At 41.3% G+C, this 14,606-nt stretch overlaps 1 pseudogene; it reads left to right on the forward strand.

Moving 5' to 3' along the window:
* The first annotated feature begins 11,847 nt into the window (after window positions 1-11,847).
* LOC149153921 (hexokinase-2 pseudogene) lies at window positions 11,848-13,711 on the forward strand (annotated as a pseudogene).
* Window positions 13,712-14,606: the final 895 nt, after the last annotated feature.

Consider the following 14,606-nt stretch of genomic DNA (forward strand, 5'->3'; position numbering starts at 1 on the left):
ACTTCAAATAGCAAAAATCACAAAAAACCATTGCACATATCCTGAGATATAACAAATAAGTTGCTACAGAAATTTCAACAAACTTTTATAGGTGTATCAACAAACTGTTATAGGTGTAACAACAAACTTTTTTAATCAATTTCTCACAAAGTCAAAATTAGATTTCAATGAAATTTTGTGAGCAAATTTATACTATTTTAATGCTTCTCCACACAAAAAATCAGAGCCATCCTATGCACGGATATTGAGATATAAGAAAAATGGTTGTAGGTGATGATGCTTAATTTCTCAAAAAATATAAACTGGTTTTTGCTTAAAATTTGCAAGTTTGTTCATATTACTTTAATGTTTCTCTTCTCCAAATATCACGGAAATTTGATGCACATATTGGGAGATATATTTAGATCAATTTTTGCATTTTTTATTGGAAAAATAGTCTAAATAAATGAGAAATTACCACCATGTTTTGCAAGCATTTATTCTCCCCCACGCCTGCACTTTTGCATGTCCTCATGCAAACAAGGTAGATTTGTCAACATATGACCAATAACACCCAAGATAACAACATAGTTTGCATTTGAGGTTGATGTTACATCAATTGCAGCTTGTGGGGATGCCAAAACAAGTCATGAATCAAGTGAGCCTTTAGAAGACACTATAAAAAATGCATTTGCAGAGTTGTAGTTAAAATGCTCAGAAGAGATTAATAATTTTCAGCATTAGAAGAAGGAAGTGGAGCGAGAGCCTGGTGTAGCTTGCGCGAGAGGAACCAGATAGCGAGAGCCTAGTGCAACCTCCGGGGCCAGTAGGAGGAATCCCAGGGAGTGCGTAAAGAGATACAGCCATCCACAAGTCTACGAAAAGCTTCAGAGCCATGGCCCCAGGAGGGGGCTGTGAAAAGGAAACTCCCTTGCCACCTGAGCTAGCTGCATTCTAGAATCTAGTTGTAGCATGCAATAAACGGCCAGCAACTGAAAACCAACAGAAGTTTGTAAAAAAAATGGAATCCATCCCCACAGTTGCTCTGCCAACTGAAGAACCCTGCAAAGCAGCATTAAACCTAGCAAAACGAGGGCTTATTGGCCAGTTCACAAGCTTATGGCCCTCGCCTAAAGCAGTAGAAGCCTAGGTGCAAAGGAATTGGTGTTCACTGGTCAAAGAAGGAATAAAAAGCCATTTCATCGGCAAAGGCTTCTTTGTATTCGTATTTGAAGCAACAGAAGACAAGAACCTCATATTCAGAAACGACCCATATTTCATGGGGCCTCAAGGTCTCTATCTGAATCAATGGACTCCAGACTTCGACCCGACTCAGGATGTGCCCTCGGTCGTTCCAATCTGGGTGCGATTGCCCCACCTACCTCTGCACTACTAGAACCCTAAATCCTTAGAAACCATAGGCAACAAGCTAGGCAAATACATCGACCGAGAAGAAATAAAAGACCAGTACTCATGTGCAAGAATTTGTGTATAAGTAGCCTTGGGGGAAGGTCTCCCTGAAGCCATTAAACTCACGGTGGTTGACTGGACACACATACAAGTCCTAGACTATGAGAAACTCCCACTTAAATTTCGGCACTGCCATGGCTATGGGCATTTTTCCAAGCATTGCAAAAAGAAATCAGAGGATGGAACTGAGAAGGAGGAAGGAGATCAATGGACTCAGGGTCAGAAATCAAGGCCAAATAAGCAGCGCAACAGGAATAAAGGGAAATCTGTATCCACTGGGAGGGTTTCTCCTCCAGAAAGCCAAGCGGAAGGAAGCTCAGTCCCTCCAATAGCAGACATATCAAAAAACCCCTTTGATATACACAGCACACCAGAAAAACTCCAAAAACCAGCAGATAAAGAGGATGAACAACAAGAAAATAACATGGAAGAAAACAAAAGGCAAGAGGAATCAACTCAAATCACATCCCCAAAAGGTGCCTCTATCTCCCCAACCTATGCAGATATGACAAGAAAAAAGACCCCTGTGATATCGGGATCCTAGGAAGATGAAACATCTGAGAGGCCCTTCAAAAGAGTGGGGAGCAAATCTCACAGAGAGGCTAGAGAAGAAGAAGTAGAGAGACAAAAAATGCAAGGCATCCAGGCCACTATAGAGATTTCTATTGGCAGAAATACTAGAACCAAGCCTCCCAAGGGAGGTGCTGCCCAAACCCCTACCAGTAAATAATGTGACTAGTCTCTTGGAATTGCAGAGGATTGGGTAACCCATCAAAAGATGAAGCAGTCAAGAGCCTAATAAATCAGAACTCCTCGAGATCCTCATGCTCCAAGGGACTAAAATAGAAGGCGAAGCCCTTCTGGAACTCAGCAAAGAAAAATGGAAAACAAAAGTTGGAAAAGCGGTAAGTGCTAGAGGTGCATGCGGCGAGTTAGCCACTCTCTGGGAGTCTAACAAATTCCTGCTTGAGAGCTCCTTTTAGATGCAACATTGGATTTACACCGAACTCTGACACCTATCAAGTAAGATAAACATTGCTCTCTTTAATCTCTATGTACTTGTCTTTTATGCAGAAAAGGAACAATGTTGACAAACTTTAACTAATTTTTTGGAAGAATACTCCCTCAATAATATAATTATTGCTGGAGACTTCAATCTAATCCTAGACCCAATGGAAAAAAGAGGAGGAACCAGCAACAGGGATCGCTTCCTTCCCTTAGTGGAAAACCTGATTCAACAATGGGATTTAATGGATTTCAAGCCAAAAAAAGGACTATACATGTGGACTAATAACAGAATAGAGGAGGAGCATATCTCAGCCAGGCTGGAGAGATTCCTTCTTTAGAGTTCCTTCCTCTCTGAGAAGATGATCATCTCCACAAAAATTCTGCCAAAGTGGAACTCAAACCATAAACCCATCCTCCTTCTACCGGAAGAAGAAGAAAACCTCGGACCAATCCCCTTTTGGTTCTGCCCTCTATGGGCAATCAGGGAAGGGTTTTTGGATATAGTGAATAAGGCATGGTCCATCATGTTCTTGGATCACCTAGCTATTTTTGGGAGAAAAAGATAAAAGCCACCAAAACAACCTTGAAGCAATGGATAAAAAAGCCCATAGTCTCTCCCACTACCCAATGAAAACAGAGCCCAAAGCAGCTGCTAGATCTCCAAATGAGCCTATAGACTCAAGACATAACTAGAGCAGAAATCCATAGTGAGCAAGAACACCAAATCAGCACCCTCTGAACATTTATAGAAGAGGAAGAATATTTGAGGCTCAAGTCACGTAATCTCTAGCTTGTGTCTGGAGACAAAAATACAACCTTGTTCCACAAGCAAATTCGAACCAGCCTCTCTAGAAACCACATTGTCGAGATCACCTCGCTAGAATGGATTGTTCTTAAAGGCACAACTATGATAAAAGAGGTGGAAACCTCTCATTTTAAGCAGTTTTTCAAAGAAGAAGGCGCGGAGGATGATGAGGAAGCTCACGACTTCCTCAAGCACGTTCCAAGGATGGTTAACAAGGAGGACAATGCAACACTCCTGAAGCCATTCGTTGAAGAAGAAATTAGCAATGTCATATGGAAGATGGAACCAAACAAAGCCCCAGGACCTGATGGATTCTCAATACACTTCTATAGACTCTGCTGGGACATCATCAAGGCTGATTTGTACCAAATGATCAAAGGATTCTTACGAAAAGCCAAATTGGGAGGAAGCACAAGCTCCATCTTCCTAGCCCTAATTCCAAAAGAAGCTAACCCGAAGACATTTGACAGATTCAGACCAATCTCGCTTTGCAATGCATCCTACAAAATACTCACCATGTTACTTGCTAATAGAATAAAGCCTCTGCTGGACAAACTCATCTCTCGCAATCAAGGAGGGTTTGTCAAAGGCAGGCATATCCTAGACAATGTGACACTAGTGCAGGAAATCATCCATTCCAACCATAAACGCAAAGAGAAAGGTATGCTCATCAAATTGGACATGGCGAATTCCTTCGATAGAGTAAGAAACTTATTCCTCCTCCAAGTTCTATCTGCATTTGGTTTCAGCTCTGAATTTGTAAAAATAATTAAAGCATGCATTGAAGAACCTTGGATAGCTCCTCTAGTAAATGGTAGGCCAACAAACTACTTCAAAGCATCAAGGGGAATCAGGCAAGTTTTCCCTCTGTCCCCCTTCCTATATATTCTGATGGTAGAATCTCTAAGCCAAAAGCTCACAGGTGAGAAGCTCAACGGGACTCTTCCTGGCATTAGGGCAATACCCAGAATAAACCCAATCAATCATGCCTTATTCGTCGATGACTCTATCCTTATGGGAGAAGCCTCCATTAAAATAGCAAGAGCCTCCAGTGGAGTAATCCAAAGCTTCTGCAGAGTCTCGGGAGCTATGGTCAACAATAGGAAAAGTGCAGTGTACGACTGGGCGATAGACCAGCAATCTATACTTAGGATTTCTCAAGCCCTGGGCTTCACTAGATATGCCTCTTAGGAAAAGTTCAAGTACCTTGGTCTACCTTTAACCTTGGGTTCCACTAAGGCCCCTCATTGGATGGAAATTATCAGCAAAATTAACTGCTTGGGGCGGGTAGTGGCTTACCTCAGTCGGGAAGCTCACTCTGGTCAAGTCAGTTCTCTCATCCCTTCCTATCTACCAGGCTTCTTTCCTTTTGGCTCCAAAAATGATCACCGAATAGTTAGCAAAGTTGATTCGAAATTTTCTATGGCATGGAGGAAAGGGGAACCAAAAAAAATTCCATATAGTAAGCTGGGACATAGTGAAAAGGCCAATATCTAAAGGTGGACTTCAGGTAAGAGATTTGTCTTGGCCGATTTGGCGATGGGAGGGAAGATCCTCTGGAAAATATTCTCAAACCAAAGAAACCTTGTAAGTCAAGTTCTAATTAAAAAATATCTGCACAAACCCTTAATAAAGAATATGGAAGAAGGAGATTCCCACAAAGGAACCATGTTGTGGAAGTTGTGCAGCCAAGGCTGGAAATTCTTCAGAGAATAGCTCTAGATAATTCCAAGAAACGGGAAAGAATTAGACTGTGGGATGACAAGATCATGGGACTCCATCCCCTAAATCTTGCTCTGGAAATAGAAAATTTGCGTAACTGGCTCATCCAAAAAGGTATCCACAAACTTGCTGACATATGCACATGGGATTCAGCAGGGAATTGGAGTAACTGGGACCTCCATTTCCCCCTTGATTGGATTCTCCCTCAACTCCATCAATTATTAACTAAACTCACTGGTCTGGCTCCTGTGCATCTCCATTCGAGGGACAAGTGGGGTTGGGGGAAGTCCGGAGCTTACTCAGCTCGGCTGGGTTTTGCAACCCTACAAGAACAACAACATCAGATCCATACTACAAAGCTTTGGCAGCATGTTTGGGACCCATTTGGTCTCCCAAAAATCAACTTCTTATGCTGGATTCTCATGCACAGAAGGACCCTCACTGGGGACAACTTAGAGAAAAGAGGAATCATGGGTCCACATAGATGCCCTCTCTACTATAAGGATCAAGAAACTATCGGCCACCTATTCATAGACTGCCCCTTTTCTCAAGAGATCTAGTTGCAAGCAATTATGGGGCTCAATGCCCAAATCCCTGAATAGTCTTCAGTTGTTAGTCTTTTCGCAACTTGGAAATAACACTATCCTCACTCTTTGAATAGCATCTCAACATGGACTAAACTCTGGAATGTAATACCAAAATATATCTGTTGGGGAATCTAGTTGGCTATGAATGAAGCCATCTTCAACAATAGACTTCAATCCACCAACACAGTGGTTTCCAAGGCTAAAGCTTTGCTGCTGGAAACTTTTGAAAATAGAACTCATAGGCCAGACAAGTCCCTTCTCCCTGAAGAGCTCAGCTGGCTAGGTGATTCCCTGAGACGGGCCAGCATCAAAAAGAATTCCTCCTTGTCTAGACATAATCTAGAGTGGCGTATCCAGATCTCTGAGGCGTAGTTTAAAAAATGATGGAAAAATCAGGGCAAAGTCATGGTATTCTTCAACGGAGCCTCCTGTTAGACTCCGTCTCAACATGAGATTGATTCTTCTTCAAAACAGGGTTTTGAAGAAGAAATCATTTAAATGTGCTGTTTAGATTATATAATTTGTTCTCCAACTCTTCAAAAGGCCGCAGCAAACTTCAACGCTCCTATCCCTGCACAAGCACAATTTGAAATATCATCAGCAATCAGAGGCAAAAGGCTATGTGGAGAAATCTCACTGGAGATCCCGAACACCTGTTTTGGAAATTGTCATAAATGAATTATCTTACAACAAGGAGTTGATTGGTCCATGTCTTCAGGCATTGATAGAACCCAAGCGGAAAATGGACATTATTTTGACCTATCTTTTGAAATATTTCTCACGCTGTAACAATGGCAGAAAGACAGAGGTCTATTTCCAGAACAGTGCTATGAGGTTCACTTTGCTACAGCTCTTTGTCAAAAACAATCGCAATGATCATCGCAGGCAACTCATAGTTGACTTGCAGCCTCCTAGATTTGACAGTGGAGCAATCCTTAGTCAGGACCCTGCAGTTTCATATGTCAGATTTTCAATGGATCTGAATGATGATCAACGCCGTGCTATACTTAAGATACAGTGCTGCAAAGGCCTTTGTTTTGAAGCGCCTTGCTTACACTTTGCTCTGAGAAATAACGAAAGTATTGTTTCTGGTGGTTCTTCATCCTATCAAGATGAGATCTTAGATACCATGGTCAACATAATATATCCAAGTTTGTTGGAAACCATAGCAAAGGTGATGACCGAATTGAAACTGTAAACATTTCATGTAATGTTGTTGGGTCGACTTCTTGGGTTCCAAATCTGACATGCAGCAAAAGGGATAACGGGTGAAATTATGACCACAGTTACAACCACAATTCAAGATATTCAGGAAGAATTTCTGAACCTGGTTTCCAGAGAAACTGTTCTTGTTGGGCATTCATTAGAGAATGACCTTTTAGCACTGAAGGTTATTCACAATCTTGTAATAGATACAGCCCTCTTGTACAAACATCCCCGTGGCACACATGTTAAGCCGGCTTTACGAATCATTGCAAAAAAGCTTTTGAACAGAGAGATTCAACAATCTGAAAATGGTCACAACAGTATTGAAGATGCAAGAGCTGCAATAGATCTAGCACTACTGAAGATTCAGAATGGGCCAGCATTTGGAAATCCTCCATGTGGTTCTCATCAAAAATTAGTTTCATTATTGAGCGATCATGGCAGGAAATGTTCACTTATTGATCAGAAGGAAGTTTTACAACGCTATGCCCTTGGCTCATGTAATGCCATCTTGTCTCTGCTAGATGTTTGATGCAGATGTTCTAAATGTAGAATTGTGGTGGTTTGGCCAAAAGGCAAGGGTTGCCAAAGTACTTGAAGAGGCAAGGAAGCGAGGAGTTTTCCTGGAAGCATTTCGACAAACTAAGTTGGTATGGTCATTGGATGTACACAGAATGTCTGTTGGTGCTGCATTGACATCCCTCTCAATCTAGCTTATTGATATACGAAGATTGGTTCTTGATGGAGAAGATATTCCTCAACTTGTCAGCATAGTCACTGTACAAGGTGAAATGGGACAGAAAAACGATGCTAGCGGGTTTCCCATTGCAAAGGCAGTGCAGTTTTTTACACCAGCGCGGCCACTCCAACCCTGCGCCCGACCACTCGAGCTGGAATTTACAGAACCGGCCCAAACTCATTCAAATCACTTTGTGACTTGCAAATTGCTCGAGGGATGAGAAAGGCCTTTTCTATGCTTTGGATCTCGGGGGAACCAATTTCCGGGTGTTACATGTTCAATTGGGTGGCGAGGAAGGACGAGTAATTGATAAAGAATTTACAGAAGTTACTATTCCTACAAATTTTATGGTTGGAATAGAAAGGGAATTGTTTGATTACATTGCTTCAGAACTAGCAAAATTTGTCGCAAGTGAAGGCAAAAACTTCTTTCTAGAACCTGGCCGACAAAGGGAGCTCGGTTTCACTTTCTCTTTCCCAGTGCATCAAACAGCAATTGCCTCTGGCACACTAATCAAATGGAGCAAAGGATTTTCTGTCTCCGAAATGGTTGGCAAGGATGTGGTGGTAGCCTTAAAGGAGGCCTTGAAAAGACAAGGTCTGGACATGCATGTCTCTGCCCTGGTTAATGATACAGTGAGGACATTGGCTGGAGGACGATATCGGGATGAGGATGTTATGGCTGCTGTTATATTGGGCACTGGTACAAATGCCTGTTATGTGGAACGTGCAGATGCAATCCCGAAATGTCAAGGCCATCTTCCAAAATCTGGCTATATGAGTGGGGGAACTTTTGGTCTTCTCATCTCCCAGTAATGGAATTTGATAAAGCTCTTGATGCTGAAAGTATAAATCCTGGCGATCATATCTTTGAAAAGCTGATCTCGGGAATGTATTTGGGAAAGATTGTAAGAAGATTATTGCTGAAATTGGCTGAAGATGCTGCTTTATTTGGAGATAACATTCCATCCAGACTGAGAGAACCACATGTCTTATCTACCCCGAATATATCTGCTATGCACCAAGACACCTCATGTGACCTTAACGTAGTTGAATGTACCTTGACGAATGTATTTGGGATATCACACATTCCTTTGAGGACACGAAAACTTGTAGTCGAACTATGCAACATTGTAGCAGTACGTGCTGCTCGTTTAGCAGGAAACTTCAGAATTTTTGTCATGATATTCAAATGATGTGTTTCTAAAACGACAGACATACAAACCAATGATCCGAATTCTGTTTCGTTTCCATTAATGAAGATTGGGAAAGGGTGAACGTGTCTCAACACAGAGATAACTTAGAACCAGCATTGACATACGGAAATTTTGTTGGCCGAAATAATATAATGACAGCTGGCTCATGAGCGCTATTCCCACGGTGCCAGAACAACAGAATAGGATTCGATTCCTATTTCCCCAGATTTTAATTAATGTTTCAAACTGGATTTGCGCCCCATGTGTCAGTCATTAGAGGATTTCAGGGAAATGATGTTCTATGTTTAGCATAGAAGAAACGCCCATTTCTAATTTTTGTAATTGTAATTGTAACAGCGCAGAGGATTTTTGGGGTCAATTTGTTTTGCCTGGGCAGCTTTTTTATTTAATGTATTAAAAATTCATTTGTAGGAGAGTTTTTTTTTTTAGTGAGTGAAGGGTGGAGAGTTTTTTTCTGAGCGCTGGGAGCTGCTGGAGAAGCATAGAGCTTTGTAATGTACAGTTTTCTGCAGAGAATTTAATGGAATTTCACAGCTCTGTTTGCTGAGATTCATGTGGTATGTTGATTTAGCATAAGTTTTTCCCTTTGTCTCATATGTAATCAGTTATATTCCATTTCATTTCATGACCCTTTCAAGCTGAACAAATGAAGTGATTAGGTAGGAATTCATAGTATTATATGCTCCTCCTATAAGTTTGTTCGCATTCGATGTTTTCTACTGTTTAAGGGGGATTCAGAGTTATTGTCTGCCCTCCTTAACTCCTCACCAGTCTTGCCATCCCGTTTGAAACCAGATTTGGTGTTAAATTGCATGCCTACCTTGCCTCAGTTGACAACCTGTGTAGTCATTATATTTCTCTGTTTGAAACTGTGATTTTGCCCATGTAGCCCAGAAAAGCCCCGTCATTCCATTAAAAAACCCCAAAAAAAAAAATCATCAAATCCAAACCCCCTATCAATTTACTAGCCTAATATCTTTGATTCTAATTGGTCAGCCTAATTATATTATAAGATCTATCAAATCTGACCCGAGAGAGCCTTCTCATACCTCGTAGGGCTAGCTACGAGGTGAAATGGTTTGATGTAGCCTTGAAGGTTTACCTTTTCAGCCTGAGGTGAAATCTCAAGCGCTAACATATTGGCGACCATACTGGGGAGAACAAACTTGTTTGTGGGTTGATGTGTTTGTTTCATAAGTCTTAGACGGAGCCTGAAGTTACGCCAGAAGCCTTCGAAAACGCTCTTGTTTTACATCAGCGCAAGTAGATAAACGCTGCTTCAGTCTATCTCCGTGGGATTTGTGAACATAGCACTTCGATTGTATTTTACCCCAGTACATGTATCAAATTCAGATCTGATGCTGATGGTGGACAGCGATCAGATACATATGCAGGCTGAATCATTCACCTGGCGACTCCAACTTGATCCAGACATTCCAGTGCCTGTTGATATGTTCATGCAATGGTAGGGTATGTGGCAGACCCTGCACTTTGTGAAGTTCTAGATGGAGTTAGAGAGATGTTAGCGGATATTGAAATTAATGAAGAATTTTTCAGTATTTTCCTTCAATGTGTGAAATCTCCGAAGCTTCATCTTGAAGGCAAAACTAGATTTTATGAGTTAGTTGTTGAAAGAGTTGAAAATGAGATTCAGTATCTCGATGAGCAGATCCACTCTTATGATTTCCAAGACCCTAAAAAGTTTTTGGAAATCCTTCCTCATTCGAAACAAGCAATAACAGATTTGCCTATAGAAGTACACATCGACAATGTGCAGCTGGAAATATGCATTGTAGAGTTGGGGCAGCCAACAGAGGCCGGTGTCCGTGATCCTATTGCGGCCTACATGGACACATTTTTCAGCTTGATTGACCGATCGGGCTGTCTTCTCGGTGACCAGGCTCAGTATGTGCATGAAGGGCTGCCAGCAATTGCATTTGTGACTTCGTGGCAGCATTCTCAAGCGGCTTCATTGTCAGGTTTAATTGAGTGGTTAATATGGCATTTTAGCATTACCTGATCTATTATTTGTACAGCAGATTAGAGTAGGTTTTGTACATAAATAAGCAGCTATAAGGGCAGCATCTTGTTTTAGTTTGCTTGAAGTTTGTTTGAGTTCAGTTTCAGTGTGAAAATAAGTCTTCAGCTGTGTTGATTTGTTGATGATGACTCCATTGCCCAATGGGTGGAGGCACGGTCTGCTCTTCCAAAGTTCTGCGGTTCTTGGCACCTCCAGGAAGCTGCAGCTGCCATCCCAAATGGAGCCGATGTTAGACTCCGTCTCAACATGAGATTGATTCTTCTTCAAAACAGGGTTTTGAAGAAGAAATCATTTAAATGTGCTGTTTAGATTATATAATTTGTTCTCCAGCTCTTCAAAAGGCCGCAGCAAACTTCAACGCTCCTATCCCTGCACAAGCACAATTTGAAATATCATCAGCAATCAGAGGCAAAAGGCTATGTGGAGAAATCTCACTGGAGATCCCGAACACCTGTTTTGGAAATTGTCATAAATGAATTATCTTACAACAAGGAGTTGATTGGTCCATGTCTTCAGGCATTGATAGAACCCAAGCGGAAAATGGACATTATTTTGACCTATCTTTTGAAATATTTCTCACGCTGTAACAACGGCAGAAAGACAGAGGTCTATTTCCAGAACAGTGCTATGAGGTTCACTTTGCTACAGCTCTTTGTCAAAAACAATCGCAATGATCATCGCAGGCAACTCATAGTTGACTTGCAGCCTCCTAGATTTGACAGTGGAGCAATCCTTAGTCAGGACCCTGCAGTTTCATATGTCAGATTTTCAATGGATCTGAATGATGATCAACGCCGTGCTATACTTAAGATACAGTGCTGCAAAGGCCTTTGTTTTGAAGCGCCTTGCTTACACTTTGCTCTGAGAAATAACGAAAGTATTGTTTCTGGTGGTTCTTCATCCTATCAAGATGAGATCTTAGATACCATGGTCAACATAATATATCCAAGTTTGTTGGAAACCATAGCAAAGGTGATGACCGAATTGAAACTGTAAACATTTCATGTAATGTTGTTGGGTCGACTTCTTGGGTTCCAAATCTGACATGCAGCAAAAGGGATAACGGGTGAAATTATGACCACAGTTACAACCACAATTCAAGATATTCAGGAAGAATTTCTGAACCTGGTTTCCAGAGAAACTGTTCTTGTTGGGCATTCATTGGAGAACGACCTTTTAGCATTGAAGGTTATTCACAATCTTGTAATAGATACAGCCCTCTTGTACAAACATCCCCGTGGCACACATTTTAAGCCGGCTTTACGAATCATTGCAAAAAAGCTTTTGAACAGAGAGATTCAACAATCTGAAAATGGTCACAACAGTATTGAAGATGCAAGAGCTGCAATAGATCTAGCACTACTGAAGATTCAGAATGGGCCAGCATTTGGAAATCCTCCATGTGGTTCTCATCAAAAATTAGTTTCATTATTGAGCGATCATGGCAGGAAATGTTCACTTATTGATCAGAAGGAAGTTTTACAACGCTATGCCCTTGGCTCATGTAATGCCATCTTGTCTCTGCTAGATGTTTGATGCAGATGTTCTAAATGTAGAATTATGGTGGTTTGGCCAAAAGGCAAGGGTTGCCAAAGTACTTGAAGAGGCAAGGAAGCGAGGAGTTTTCCTGGAAGCATTTCGACAAACTAAGTTGGTATGGTCATTGGATGTACACAGAATGTCTGTTGGTGCTGCATTGACATCCCTCTCAATCTAGCTTATTGATATACGAAGATTGGTTCTTGATGGAGAAGATATTCCTCAACTTGTCAGCATAGTCACTGTACAAGGTGAAATGGGACAGAAAAACGATGCTAGCGGGTTTCCCATTGCAAAGGCAGTGCAGTTTTTTACACCAGCGCGGCCACTCCAACCCTGCGCCCGACCACTCGAGCTGGAATTTACAGAACCGGCCCAAACTCATTCAAATCACTTTGTGACTTGCAAATTGCTCGAGGGATGAGAAAGGCCTTTTCTATGCTTTGGATCTCGGGGGAACCAATTTCCGGGTGTTACATGTTCAATTGGGTGGTGAGGAAGGATGAGTAATTGATAAAGAATTTACAGAAGTTACTATTCCTACAAATTTTATGGTTGGAACAGAAAGGGAATTGTTTGATTACATTGCTTCAGAACTAGCAAAATTTGTCGCAAGTGAAGGCAAAAACTTCTTTCTAGAACCTGGCCGACAAAGGGAGCTCGGTTTCACTTTCTCTTTCCCAGTGCATCAAACAGCAATTGCCTCTGGCACACTAATCAAATGGAGCAAAGGATTTTCTGTCTCCGAAATGGATGGCAAGGATGTGGTGGTAGCCTTAAAGGAGGCCTTGAAAAGACAAGGTCTGGACATGCATGTCTCTGCCCTGGTTAATGATACAGTGAGGACATTGGCTGGAGGACGATATCGGGATGAGGATGTTATGGCTGCTGTTATATTGGGCACTGGTACAAATGCCTGTTATGTGGAACGTGCAGATGCAATCCCGAAATGTCAAGGCCATCTTCCAAAATCTGGCTATATGAGTGGGGGAACTTTTGGTCTTCTCATCTCCCAGTAATGGAATTTGATAAAGCTCTTGATGCTGAAAGTATAAATCCTGGCGATCATATCTTTGAAAAGCTGATCTCGGGAATGTATTTGGGAAAGATTGTAAGAAGATTATTGCTGAAATTGGCTGAAGATGCTGCTTTATTTGGAGATAACATTCCATCCAGACTGAGAGAACCACATGTCTTATCTACCCCGAATATATCTGCTATGCACCAAGACACCTCATGTGACCTTAACGTAGTTGAATGTACCTTGACGAATGTATTTGGGATATCACACATTCCTTTGAGGACACGAAAACTTGTAGTCGAACTATGCAACATTGTAGCAGTACGTGTTGCTCGTTTAGCAGGAAACTTCAGAATTTTTGTCATGATATTCAAATGATGTGTTTCTAAAACGACAGACATACAAACCAATGATCCGAATTCTGTTCCGTTTCCATTAATGAAGATTGGGAAAGGGTGAACGTGTCTCAACACAGAGATAACTTAGAACCAGCATTGACATGCGGAAATTTTGTTGGCCGAAATAATATAATGACAGCTGGCTCATGAGCGCTATTCCCACGGTGCCAGAACAACAGAATAGGATTCGATTCCTATTTCCCCAGATTTTAATTAATGTTTCAAACTGGATTTGCGCCCCATGTGTCAGTCATTAGAGGATTTCAGGGAAATGCTGTTCTATGTTTAGCATAGAAGAAACGCCCATTTCTAATTTTTGTAATTGTAATTGTAACAGCGCAGAGGATTTTTGGGGTCAATTTGTTTTGCCTGGGCAGCTTTTTTATTTAATGTATTAAAAATTCATTTGTAGGGGGTTTTTTTTTTTTAAGAGTGAGTGAAGGGGGGAGAGTTTTTTCTGAGCGCTGGGAGCTGCTGGAGAAGCATAGAGCTTTGTAATGTACAGTTTTCTGCAGAGAATTTAATGGAATTTCACAGCTCTGTTTGCTGAGATTCATGTGGTATGTTGATTTAGCATAAGTTTTTCCCTTTGTCTCATATGTAATCAGTTATATTCCATTTCATTTCATGACCCTTTCAAGCTGAACAAATGAAGTGATTAGGTAGGAATTCATAGTATTATATGCTCCTCCTATAAGTTTGTTCGCATTCGATGTTTTCTACTGTTTAAGGAGGATTCAGAGTTATTGTCTGCCCTCCTTAACTCCTCACCAGTCTTGCCATCCCGTTTGAAACCAGATTTGGTGTTAAATTGCATGCCTACCTTGCCTCAGTTGACAACCTGTGTAGTCATTATATTTCTCTGTTTGAAACTG

This window comes from Pinus tabuliformis, chromosome 9 (assembly GCF_031772625.1).
Source record: "Pinus tabuliformis cultivar Carrire ecotype Pingquan chromosome 9, CPIR1, whole genome shotgun sequence".
Classification (NCBI taxonomy): Eukaryota; Viridiplantae; Streptophyta; class Pinopsida; order Pinales; family Pinaceae; genus Pinus; species Pinus tabuliformis.